This window comes from Ptychodera flava, chromosome 2 (assembly GCF_041260155.1).
Source record: "Ptychodera flava strain L36383 chromosome 2, AS_Pfla_20210202, whole genome shotgun sequence".
NCBI classification, from domain to species: Eukaryota; Metazoa; Hemichordata; class Enteropneusta; family Ptychoderidae; genus Ptychodera; species Ptychodera flava.
Genome location: NC_091929.1, coordinates 26,736,184 through 26,750,427, shown reverse-complemented (window position 1 = coordinate 26,750,427; position 14,244 = coordinate 26,736,184). Strand labels below are relative to the sequence as shown.

The 14,244-nt window shown below is 39.3% G+C and overlaps 1 protein-coding gene across 1 annotated transcript in view; it reads right to left on the bottom strand.

Moving 5' to 3' along the window:
* LOC139118075 (hepatic sodium/bile acid cotransporter-like) overlaps nt 1-12,780 on the bottom strand; it is a 32,634-nt gene extending 19,854 nt beyond the window's left edge. Inside the window, exon 1 of the mRNA XM_070681373.1 lies at nt 12,303-12,780. The gene's annotated coding sequence lies outside the window, so the exon portion shown is untranslated. The remainder of the gene's footprint in view (nt 1-12,302) is intronic.
* Nucleotides 12,781-14,244: the final 1,464 nt, after the last annotated feature.

Sequence of the window (14,244 nt, the reverse complement as noted above, 5' to 3'; positions counted from 1 at the left end):
TTGTTTACAGTTGAAAATTTAAGAATTTCGTGAAGGAGTTATCATACGGTATAGCAACCGCTTTAAATGTCAAATATCGGCAAGTTTTGGGTGATTTGTTTTTCTTAATCTAAACTTTGTGCGGTGGGCCCTGATTTTTCCTCCTTGATTTTGAAAGAAAATGTTTCCTCGGGGAAATTTTGAGCTCGATTTTCAAAACTTTCTGTTTCAAGGCGCATATTACCTTACTACCTTACAACAACAGGCAACTTTGTCTTAGCAACATCTTGACACATACAGTTGCCACCCCCCCCCCCCTGCCTCCCGCCAAATCTAAAGCACAACTCGGCCCTTGCGCTTGGTTAGTCGCCAGGAAAACAATCGTCTGGTGCACCGCGATTGGTTGGTCATCAGGAAAACAATCGTCTGGTGCACCGCGATTGGTTGGTCGCCAGGAAAACAATCGTCTGGTGCACCTCTCAGGCAGTTTGAAAGAATCGCACCATGTTGGAGAATGTTGTTCAACTGTGTTCTACACGCGTGACCTGTTCCCTTTGGTGACTTCAAAGTAAGCTAATTTACAACCGCGCGATTCGCCCCGTGCTTCCCTATAAAGATGTTTTTTCGTTCAGACCCCTGTCATACTGTTTGAACCATCAGTAATGACCTTTACCTAATAGCAGTGTCATGGTCAGTCAGAAAGGTATGTTTCGGCAGACAACAGGGGTACGTCACAAGCACTGCATGAACCACGGTCCATTCATGTACACAATCAAGTACACAAAGTTAACCAACGAACGTACAGAGCCGCGCGGGCGTGTCCGACTCTTGCAGTTTATCAAGTGACAAGTGGCGTTCTGACATTGCATTTTTAAAAAGTTCACAGTATGATTAATCTTAGTACTAATCATGTACAAGATTACGTGAATGTGTACTGCATTTCAATTTCAAAAACGCCCCACAAACTAAACTGGGTAAATTATTTCCCGGGGACGAGGTTAAGTGGGCGCGATATAATTAAACATGGTAGCCTATCATACCATACACCTATTTCTGAAAATGATAAACATGTATTTCGTGACGTTGGCTGAATGAGCAGAACTAACACAAAAGAGCACAAACACAGACGGTTCTCGAAATAATGTTCTCTACTGCATTAAAATTTGTTTTTAGCTTATCAAATATGGATTTCGAATTGTTCTGAAACTTGCATGTACAAGCATGTGCTTGAAACCATTTATTTTGTTTAGATTATTCAAGTGGTTGGCACGTTAATGATAGCTTACCTTTTCAGTACACATTTTAAAATACATTATTTCTGACCAAGGGCACTTAATTTCTGAGCCAATGATACCCTGCTTTTACATGTACGGATTGTTAACGGAATGCCATGTTTGAATGATATTGTTCAGTCGTACCTTTGGGACAAATGATGCACTCACAAAATTTCCCAGCAATCTGTCTCTTTTGAACACACAATCATATTTCGGAAATTGCTTGTATCATATGTGAAAAGTTCGTATGCTCGTAGAGAATGGCTTTTGGTTCTCTGTCTACACAAGTCCGGTGTACTTTTGTCTTCCCGAAATAGATGCATAACCGTCAAACCCCGAGTCTTTACAACAGCATGCACTGTTCTGTCCTTGTGTCCACAGTTTTCCAATAATTCCCTCCACATAAGACATTTTTTTCAGATTTATTCCTTTGATTATGTTTAACTATATTTCAGTGCAAAAATTTAAAAAGTCACTTCCATCTTAACAGTAAGCCAATGCATAATCATTAAATTCAAACAAATTATAGTAAACAGTCTATCAATCCTCAATAGAGCAAGTACGATATTTTTTGGGTAAAGTATGCCATTTAGCATGATGGATTTATTTAAGGTCATAGGTTATCCCATTGTTTTCCCTTGTTTTTCCCTCTTGCATTGTGAATACGAAATCGTCAGATTTGCCAAAGGCTGCTGTCATTGCGTCTGTCATGCGTCTTCCTCTGTTCCTGTCTCTGTATTTGTTTGTCTGTTTGTTTGTTTGTTTGTTTGCTCGCATAAATAAGATGCATAGATACATACATAGATACATAGATAGCATGTATGTTGATGATCAGGTTCATTAGTGCATGCGTCAGTGCTTTATGACATATTGTATCCGTCCTCTTAATCTCCTGTAAGACATTCTTCGTTTCAAAGTTTGAAGGGCAATGAATAGTTCATGAGTTATCTGTGCCCCTACCTTGACCCAGCCATGAAAGCACCACGACATTTCATTTAATTAGAATCGATCCACGATGGGGTTTGATGGTCAGCAATCGACCATATTTATCATTCTTAAGGACAGACGCAGAAAGGCGGTAAACAAGACTATGAAATGAGTCCCTTTGCGTACATGATAAAATAAAAAATCTATGATAGCTTCTCGGGTTCATCACCACCCTCGAAGGTTAAACAGTATGGAAAAGATTGGTCAACGACACGCCGGGCCAGAAATGCATCATTCTCCATCAACCAACAGTGAGACCGACACGTCCACAATGGTTTTGTCGACAGTGTCATAAATTGCTCATCAAGACTCTCCGAAACGGGAAATTGATCTTGTGATGACTGACATCATTATTGTACACGTTAATCCTCCAGACTGTTAAAACGTCTTCATCGCCCCATCATTAGATACATCATTACTTTACAGCGAAAGCTCACTTATAACTATAATAAATATGGCTGCCATGCCACGATCGTCTGCTGTCTGACACCATTGTTCTGCTTTCTGTGGTCCCTGAAAAGGCAAGGAAATTTACTGCGCATGATGTCTTTGGGGTTAAATACTTCATTGAATACATTATTTCTGTTTGTTGTTTATTAAGAATATCTGATATGTAATTTTGATTTATACATGTAGAAGAAAGAGTCTTTCTTTCATATTGAAACATGCCTTGACTTTGTGCAAAGTGGGAACGTTTTTCATTTTGGATATAAAACAAAATGTCTCTGTTAAAACTTCATTGACGCTTTACGAACGGTTTTCCAGTAACCGTGACTGAGAAAACTGTTGAATGCTGATCATCACTGCGCATGAGCTTAATTAGCACGCGGCAAGTTGATATTATCATTAAATCTTATGTGGCCTCAACAATGTCACTAAATACACGACATTGTTGTCGCGTAGCCCCTTGGGTCGATTTGAGGTCCATTTCGAAGCCCCACTGGAGCGTGAACCAGTATCACCGTCAGAATTATTTGACACCAAGCGAACGCAAACTTTCTCCATGAAATTATTATTCAGGTATATTTGTGGATGAAAAATGAACTTCTCAAGGCGAGAAGGAATGCAAATTATTTAAGTGACTGACTCTATTTACACAAAGTTCCAGAACAGTCATTTGTAAATTCGGTTGGGCAGAAGTGAAAACAGCACATCTCGATCGTGTACATACCATTGATTCAACACGGTAGACATTTTAGAATTCATATGCAAATGACTTGTTCGCCAAATATCTACTTTACCTGCAGGGGCTAGCTCCATTCTTTAGCTTCCTTTTATCTACCAAACTAGAGAGTCTGTCAGCTAAAAGGTGAATAATTCAGCGACGTTATCCGGCCCTTCCAAACAAGTTGTTAAACAATTTAGCTTTTGGCTTCAGAGTTATCGCTTGTATCATAAAAAATACGAGCATAGATCATAAATGTATTTGACTTTTCCGGTCTTGTATTAGTAACTACTTTCCTAATAGTATAAGAGGGAGGTTTATTGAATGACAGCCCCAAGAACATTTGAAACACTAATCTTAATCAAAAGCAGACCGTAAAAGGGTAACGTATTGGTGTCAGGCGCAAAATCGAGAAATTGTGTCCCGTTGTAGTTAGCATGTCCTGCCAGAACATGGGAGCTGCTCCCACTCAAAATACAGGCATGTCGATTTTTTTTAATCGTTGCCGGAGAGAATCAAACTATGCTCCCTTTTTTATTCTGGAAACAGATTGCGATGCAGACGGATATATAGAATAGTGTTGATTATAAAAATAATACGTTACAGTTTAAAATATCAATTCTTACGCATGCGCTGTTTGTGATCCAAGAAAGTACAATTACAATATCATTTTACCAATTTCGCTTTATCTAACGTTGTGGTGTGTTAGCCAAATATATGCCGCTGATTACTATATCTTACGTGTGTACAGTCGTACTAATTTGCATAAAGTCTCCTTATTTACATACTTCAACCCTGAGGTAAACAACATGTATTTTACAGTGAAGTCCTTCTGGTGTGGCGTGATCTCAGAGTACCCTAAGTCCACAACAATGCTGTTGTTTTGAGTTTCTTATTATTTCATTTTCCACTCTCGCCAATTCCCTATCGGCGTGGACGTTATAAGCTACACTTCCGGGAGCATGTACACAACACAAATATCCCTATCTCTGAGTTGTGATTGTCGGTGGTGAAGATAAATTGTTTTCCGATCAAATATGGCCTATATAAATACAAGTCAGTGTTTCGAACACTGCGACAAAATCGAAATTACGGAAACAAGGCCTGTTTATTCAGAGCAACTAGACTGGAAACGGGTAATCCGATTACTAAATAGGGTGGCAAGGGTAGGAAACATAGTGGTATTTAGTGAGATGCTATTATTACATTCGTGAGATATATGGTATCTAGTTCGCGAGACCTAGTTAGAGCACACGGCAACCTGACGAGACGCAAAAGTTTTGTCCATGAGAGTGCGCAGACTGCCGCCATATACGGTGATTCATTCCTTTCATACCGTACATTATTGCGTCGGGTATGCTTCTTGGGAAAATGTGGAATACCGCGTATTTACCTCACAGTATACAATGCGTGGAGTTGAACAAATTTAGTGGTTAGTTGACTACATCTTGTGGTTTCGAGGAATGGGAAAATTCACAATTAACCTGTCCAGTTTTTGACAGGAAGACTGTACTTAGCCAGCTTACGGTATAGGATGAAGAAATATAGGTCTAACACAAATTATACACTCAGCCTTGTAAGCACAAACCTTTCAACCACATAAGAAAATAATCAAACCTCCGCGTAAACACTCCTTTGTTGAACTCAGGCCTTATTTGCACGGTAAATTTATTTTGAAACACCAGTGCACAAAACACACTACGGTAAGTTGACACGTTCCACCACGTACCACTGGCACAACTACACATCCGTCTACAGAGGTCCGAAGATACAGTATCGTTCAATTGGAGGTCATGGTCTAGACTTGGTTTCTCTTGTATCTCTCCTATTTCATACAAACCTATTTGGAATTGGCAGCCCAGGCCAGAGGTTTTCTCAGCGATTAAAACGCGTTGCCTTTGAGTCTGCGCAGTTAGTGAGATAGTTTCTGTCGGATTCGGAGAGCAACTCCCCTGTATAACGTCCAACCCCTCACGCGTTTCACATGAAAATAGCAGGCAAATCATCGCGTTCACCCCACTCAAACATTCACAAATCATAGACTTGAATCAAGTCTAGTCACGTTCCAAAAGCCTTAGATAATACCGAAAGACTTCTCACTGGAATATGTTACTCCAAAGTATCAAAAATATGACCTGACCGCAGACTATAAAATAAAATAACACATATATTGAGTACCACTTTTGATAGAATGGAAAGCTGTTTTAGTAATAATTTTCTACCTGACGAGTTGATCTACTTTTATATTGTGAATAACAAAGCGTGACCTACTTTCCCATGACTTGTGCTTAATAAGGTTACGTAACCACTGCTACATGCAAAAGATGGATTGGCAGTTTCTTTTGAAGTTTTGTACCGGTGCTATTTACATACGTAAATAGCTTTGCGTCTTCTTGTTTGTGTGTGTTTGTTTTGTACTTAATGACACTGCTTTTTCTGCAGTTTTTGCTTTTTAGACCGTTTCAAAGGTAATTAAATAAATAAATGAATAAATAAATACGTTGCGGCAAGAGTTCATTTCGCCCTATCCCCTCTACCTGAAATCTTAATAAGTGTAATTTTGAGACTTGCTTGGAGTAAACACATCGAACTGAACCTTGGTGATGCGTAGAGTTCATAAGGTTAATGATGGGTAGTTCAAGGGTTGACATTAATCAAATACAGAGTGTATATTATCCTACTCAAAAAAGGAGAAGTTTGAAATCAAGTTGCATTTTCCCTCTGCCGATTGGCACAACCCATCCTTGAATACAATAGCATGACATGTTTCTACGATGACCTGACAACTGACAGTTTCGCTTAATATTCACACCAGGTTGTATCGAGTTCCTACAAAAGGAGGACTGACATGGTTTCTGGTGCAGGGCGTTTTACATCCACTAACTGCATGGGACTTTGTACACATCCAGACAAACGCCACCCCACTGAAAATAAAGGTATATGAAAAGAGATAGGACAAGAAACTGTAGTAACTGTGTTCTCTCCTAGATGGAGCTAACCGATGACCTTGTTCGTTCCTAGAGTAATATTGATTGCATGGTTCATGTTGACAATCCATGCCCTGGAGCGAACGTTATATTATTTACAAATCAAGATGGCCGCCGTGACTCGGTTGACGGCAGCTCAGTCATTTTTTCCCAGAGTTCTTCACGCGTCTCATTTCACAACTGTAGTGTCACTAACCAGCGCATACCACGACGACGTACAAAAAACACATTATACTACCCATTTTTGTGATTCAAAATGCCAAATATAATTAACGATCGCCCAAAATGACGTTCAGATGTACAGCAAGCTATAAAACAGTGCAGTCAACATTTTGACCCCTTGACATTATTACTCAACCACCTGTTGATCAGTATATGTCAGCCATGCAGCCATCTGTCACCTTATCTGCGCAAATTACTAAGAGATCACAACATATTAATGTCTATTTGTAGCCAGTGTACCAACTGGTAATTTTACTATCCAGGAGTACAGAGCTACTTAAATCCACAAGAAATGACAAAATTAATCTTTCGAACATGTCTGCAATTGCAATGATGATATCATGGCTACAGACAATGTTTCAATAAATTTGGAGGTGTCGAATACTGCTTTAGTTGAACGTTGTTGTAACGATTTTGAGGAGTGTTTTGGTTTAATAATGAGTATTTACTCTCATACGGATTAACGTCGGTAGAATTTATGATGAGTGATATAGTAAAACAGCCTAAGAATAATTTTATTTGTATTCTACAATATAATCATACTTTTACTTCAGCGCAACCGCTCAGTGAACCTTCATGCGGATCAAAGAATTCTATTAAAGTGTTAGAATTTCAGGCAATGTTTCATAGGAATGCGGCTTTCAAGTATAGGTTTATATCTTTGCTATGCATGCGTTTAAGAAAAATTCTGATAAATTCATCTCTGTCTGTATTTTTCTGAGTTGCCATGGCAATTGAAGCAAAACGTAGATGTTCATTTGTTTCCAATTAGAACAGCCAACACCAACATTTAATGAATTCAAGAAGAGTTGTGCGTTCCAGTTGTTGCCGTGGAAACGAGAGCCTGATGCACTGGAATGGCGGTTCGAGGTAATTCTTGGGCAAGACTGGCAAACTTGTCTCAATTTTAATGGCTTGCAGAACTTTCAGATCAAATGTAACGGTGTAGTCCCATATGGTTTTACCGTTCCTGCATGCATGCAACGGTTGCGTTTTCACACGTTCATTGTCATTCAACGTACTTGTATTTGTTTGCGTAAGGGATATTTTGTGTTGTCAAAGCGTTGCGTGCAACTGCCCCAGACAACGGTGAAATTTCTGACGCTCCCCCTTGAATTGTATCATATACAATCTCGCCTCTTCTATCTATGATTGTATGCATATACCAATAACCACTCTATCGGTAGCATACCTTTATTGGTGTTTTCTAAGCCGCTTTGTATGACACTAAGTGACTTTAATTACAATTTTTAATTTGAAATGCAAGGTTTATATGCGTCTGTGTAGAAGTACACTGAAAGCCTACGTAATACGATTTAATCCTGAAGGACACCCGTTAACAAGGGTGAATTAAAATGAAGACACGAAGAAAGAAAACAAAATCATCGACTGTGAGAAATATAAATATAATGAATGATTCAATGATGAGTGTTGAAACCCTAACTTTTAAAACTGTCAATTTTTATCAGAGAGGATTTATCTGCCGATAGATTGAGAGACAATATCAACTTGGTGCATTTTTCAAACAGTAAAGGATGAGGGATAACGACACCATCACATACCTGTCATGGTAACCCGACAAGTTATGCAATTTGAGATTGAAAATAAATTAATGATGGTCGTATTGTGCTGACTTGCCTGTTCCAGCTTGTACTAAGTGATTGCAATAACTGCAATACCTAGCTTATGACGTCATGCACAGGAATGACACAGAAGAAAGGAACTTTGTAAATTAAGGAACTTGTTATGTACATCAATATTTCATGCACTTTAATTGAGTTTCCGATTGAAAAATTCGTTATATATTGAGAAGTTTCCATCTTCCAGTTTATTATACATGGTGTTGTCATATCGGTTGACCGACCTTAACCAATGATAGCAGTTATATATACGAGTTTCCTTTACGTCAACATAATCTAGTAAAGATTATAAATAGCGACAGGAGCCCCGCGCGGCATTGGTCGTGTAAATCGGTCGACGCCGATGGCAGGTTGGATCGTCCCAGAAGGATGTGAAAGTGAATACAAACCATAGAACTCAAGACGAAAATGTGAACTACAAATAGCTGCTTGGTGACTCACAGCGGACGGAAAAGTTCTTCAACCACATAGCTGAGATTTTTTTAAATGACATGGCTTCTTTTTAGACTTGCAAAGAAAGGAAATTAATGTATTCTTTAAACAGATGATATAACCGTAAAAGGGTATGGGAATGTCGTTCAGCTGCCGACATTATGACAGTTTAGCTGTCCGCGTCAGATTGACCTCAATTCAATAAGTGTGATATCACATCCTTTTTCATTGTGGAGTAGCTCTTTGATGCTTTATTTTTAACTCTTGATACATTTGAACTATATCATTCCAGATTTCTCATCGTAAAGTCAATTTCAAGATGAAGCACACGGAGATAATTAGGTTATGCAGCCCAGGGGGTTCTTCGTCTATGGGTGCAATAGGACCATCCGACATTCGATTCAAGTTCGGTGATAAAGGGTTAATGCACTTCAGAGAGAAATATGTCGGGATTTGGACATCGCTAGGAAATGGCAGGTGGATAGTATAAAAGACGTTTCATTTCCTTGCACAACTTTCTGTCCATATATCCCTTATCTCTCTTCTGGGAAGGGGAAGGAACTGAAAGCTTATGATATATATATATATATATATATATATATATATATATATATATATATATATATATATATATATATATATATATATATATATATATATATATAAGTAACATGTTAAATATATAATATAAGTAACATGTAACTTTATCATATAGAGATCTATATATATATCTGTATATATATATATATATATATATATATATATATATATATTATATATATATATATATATATATATATATATATATATATATATATATATATTCCGCCAACGTCAATAAGGTGCTCGGTGCAGTGATGTAACGAGGATGACATACCTGAACACCAACCTGAGTTTTCAATTTATGAGTCATACAAGCCAAATTCTGTAGTTATCGCTCCAGCGATTTGGCGTCGGGGACGAGGACAATACACACCACGTGATCGGCTTGAGGAATTCAAACAATGTTTGTACCCGCAAAGTGAGTGCATCAGGCACGCAACGCCGCTCACAAAAGAGGTGAAATTCCCCAAGGCCTGAGGTGAATTAAAGTAGTGGAATCGCCAACTGTTGAATTCCTATTGTGGCCATTTTCCATAATGGAACTGACCTACACATTCCAAAATTGAGGCACTTTTTTATCTTCCCAATCGTGAAATCTTAGACCATGGTCTTTTTAGGTCATGATCTTTGAAAGTGAACACACGGTAATCGATAAAGGTATCAAAGAAAGTAACTCTAAACTGATTCAAAGATTGGTTAAGAGCTTTACACATAAATACAACTGCCAGTATCACTAGCGTATCATCTGTATTCAAAAACTGAAAAGTTCGCCTAGAAGATTTGCCGTTGACAAAATGGCGGCGGCGTTACATTGTCGCAAATGAGACCCTAATTACGGTGTCCTTCACATTGTGCATTTTCTAGCAAGCTATTGCACAACAGTTGAAAAAGGTATTCTTCATGTGGTGTCTTAAGGGCAAAACTGGGTTGATTAGCATATCACCCGATCACCAGAACAGCTTCCTAAGCACACAATGGCTGTCGCCACTTAAGAGTGGTACGTTACGCATGACACAAAGTACTCAATATAGAACCGCTTGTTTGTTCCAACGTCCCGAGATATCTCCCCTTCGTTACAAATTGCCGTCTTATCCGTCAAGCTTTTCAAAAAAACCCAACGCTCTTTCCGTCAATTGTTATGACAACTGTTGAATATGGGTCACACGCATAACAATAACCCCCACCGCTGACTTAAAACACCGTCACAAACTTATCGCATTACATTTGTCGACGGCGCTTTTTACATCCGAAGAAATTCCACGTCTGCGATTTCTAGTCACTTGCCACCTTGTCATAAGCATATTTCGAAATTTCAATTTGAAAATGAGGTCGAAGTGCAGCCGTTTGCGAAGGGGGATTGAACAAGGCATGTCGCTTTAAACGAGTTTGCCTGATTGAAATGTCGGATAATTGACAGGGAAATTAGCTGAACACCATTGCGACAAAACGATTACCATATACATGCAATACAACTGTGTCTATTAAGTTGGCCTACAAAGCTGGGCACAATGATATGGAAAAGCACTTCCGGTAACGCTGGAAAAGTGACAATTCGATATCTCGGACGAGTTATACACAATATACAATAATGTGGGTGATGATACAATGGAGCGACATACAAATATCGCTGTGGAATGCAATTGGTCATAAGCGATGACTCTAAAGGGGCGTTGTCCACCGTGGGTCGTTGGTCGCGCTTCACTGGATCTGAACACTGAGACCCGGAATAATTAATTAATCTTGTCATGAATTTTTGACACTCGACATTAAAAATGATAGTGACATTAAGAATCGGTGATCAGGACACTGTATGTCCACTGGACGGATACAAGAACATGGTGGTTGTCACTGTGCATCGCGGTATATTGTTTCGCGTTTTGAAAGTTAGGTTACAATGTCAGTTAGCATGACACGAAGCTTCCAGAAAGCGTCTGAAAGCCGCGTTTTAAAAAACAGGACACTGCATTTTATTGAAAGAGCTCACAACCTTTTATGTTACAAGCTGAAAAGTGAACAGTAGACTTACGCAAGTATAGAGTGCGGATAACGAGCGGGGCACAAAATACTTTCCATGCTCAAACAAATTTCTACGGCGGCGCTTGGTTTTATAAACGACTGAGTGCCCCTCGCTATCCTCAGACACAAAAAGGGGCATGAACGAGTCTTCTCTTTAAAGTTACAGTCTTTACTTTTCACTTTTCCTCAATATCAACCATTATGATCCCGAAATCCCGAAATGACCCCTGCACAGCGAGAAAAAAACCATAAACGGTGTAGCGTGGCATAATAGCGACCCCAATGAACGCATCTCCATTTTCTAAAGCCGCTTTGACATGTACACGAAGCCATTATCCGGGACAATAGGGAGCCTACCTCAGAGGCGAATTTCGAAGGAAGCCCCTTATTTTACTATGCAGCCACCCTCCTTCCAACCACCATCAAATTCAAGGCCACCGTACAAGTCTCTCGGAGGAAAAATTGAATTGAACAAAAGCACTTAAACTAACAGCTGGCCTGGAGTAGTTTTCTAAATATAGTACTATTGTCACAATCTATCGCCATCAATGGATGTTACCTTTTTAAACCTATGGTGCGCATTGTACCATCTAGACTTATATTTGTATAATAATGCAATATGGACTCGTCCCTATTAAATTATATTAGACATTTTTCAAAATGTAAACAGTTTCAAGAAGACTGCCTACGCCAGCCTATGGAGAGATGATCAGTTTTGTATCAACAACCGCACAGAGTGGATTTTAACTGGAGTGTGACGTAGTCGATAACGTATTGGTAATGGGCCGAGAGAAAGTGAATTGCGCCGATATGCGTATATCACCCGCAGTGACGCGATCCGCCAAACGTCGCCATCACTGAAGGATGGGACGGCGTTACGTATGTCGCGAGCGCAGTTTCTTGTGACAAGCGGCCAGCCAGGCTTGCATGCGACAGACCCTGATCCAAAGGGCGCATTTTAAACTCTAGAGATGGACCAATAAACAGCGAGACTTACCTGTAAACAACCCAACAATAGGCGGCTACGTGCACTATATGCTATATGCTGCACCTAAGAACTACAACTGCGCTCATTTATCGTTCTGCCTGCATCACATAGCGATCCTGGGTCGCCCAGAACAACCTGAGTAAATTCCGTTTCTGGTGTGATTTCCTTCAAACCGGACAGTTTAGCACGTTTTGTCTGGAACGCAGAAAGCGTTGATGGCTGCCGACGACGCGATGGGTGAAAGCGTGCCTTATTACACTATGGCTGTGGTGGTTCAGCGATTGCATTGTCACCGATGATAGAATATTCATGAGCGCTTTCACAATCCTTCAACATTGGAAAGCGTATACTCTAATTTGCATATTCCCTCTGGTAATTTGTGCAGCCGTTTGGCAGGAGCATGTTGTACCTTCTGATAAAAATGAATTGTTGATAAGGACAAGCAGTGTTATATAAACTGAAAGTAAATCATTGCTATATATAGTATTCTGCGGAAGTAGATGGCATCACAGAGTAGAGCTACTGTTCGTTTTGTCATACAATCGCATAATAGTTTACACTTTCTGGCATTCTAAAGTTTAGCGAGGGATATGAAAGGAAATTTTATTTGCTTATTGAGAGAGAGAGAGAGAGAGAGAGAGAGAGAGAGAGAGAGAGAGAGAGGGAGAGAGAGAGAGAGAGAGAGGAGAGAGAGAGAGAGAGAGAGAGAGGGTGAGTGTGTGAGGAAGAGTGAGTGGGGTGGGGGAGGAAGAGGGAGCGAGAGTGAATAGGCAGATAGCATATATGTACTTGAATAGGTAAATGAATGTACGACTTCAAAAAGCCGTTCCATCTATGACACATACATACATACATACATACATACATACATACATACATACATACATACATACATACATACATACATACATACATACATACATACATACGTACATACATACAAAACATACATACATACATACATACATACATACATACATACATACATACATACATACATACATACATACATACATACATACATACAGCGGCTTTTCTTGTACATGAACGTCTTCAAAGTAAAGACCCCATAACGATGTGTAACGCGAATGATAGACCGTTCATGGTCCGCCATTGCAATGGCGCCACTTACGGTGATAGTCAAGGTTATTTCAAGTGACACTTACAAGTGGAACTGTGTCTCGTTGTTATGGAGATGATCATCAGCACTTGAACAGAGAACGTTTCAACACTATTGATGAGATCTTGAGGGTAAACTTAAATTCAAAACGGATGGTCGACGTCATGCACAATGTATTTTGAATGTAGTGTCTGAGTCGGACAGGCTCACTGCAACCTGTTGATGTCCTTGACAGAGGGGAAATACTGATGTGGTTTCCTTTCACAAAGCATGTGTTACAAAGATAAGCAAACATGAAAATAGTGCCATTTTCTCCCTATATTTTATATTTGTTGTAGCTAGAAATGTGTAGACAGGAAAAATTATTTTGGAAAATTTTTTACTTCCCGTCGACTTACTGGTCACGAATATGTAGAAATATATGGTTTCCTGCACCTTCTTAAAACCATGGCAACAATTTACAAGACAATAAGTTGACTAAGTTGGAGTATTGTCATTTACTCTCAGGACACGATTCTTGTAAAGTTCCTCTTCTCGCGAATTTCAAATATATGACAATGTCATGGCTTACTGACCAAGAAAACCAGGTATTTGTTTTCTCAAATATTAGAAACATTCAGATGACCTTCAAATATTTTTTGGCGGGAGTGGAAGTGGAAATATAAACAACATTTCGATATGTTTCAACGATTTGTCGATATTGAAAGCGAAACGTACAACAGTACAACTCCGCAAAATTGGTCCCAACGAACACAGAACGAGTGAAGACAAGTGATATACCACACTATGAAAGTATCGATCATATACTGTCAAGTGGCCTCACGGGGGCGC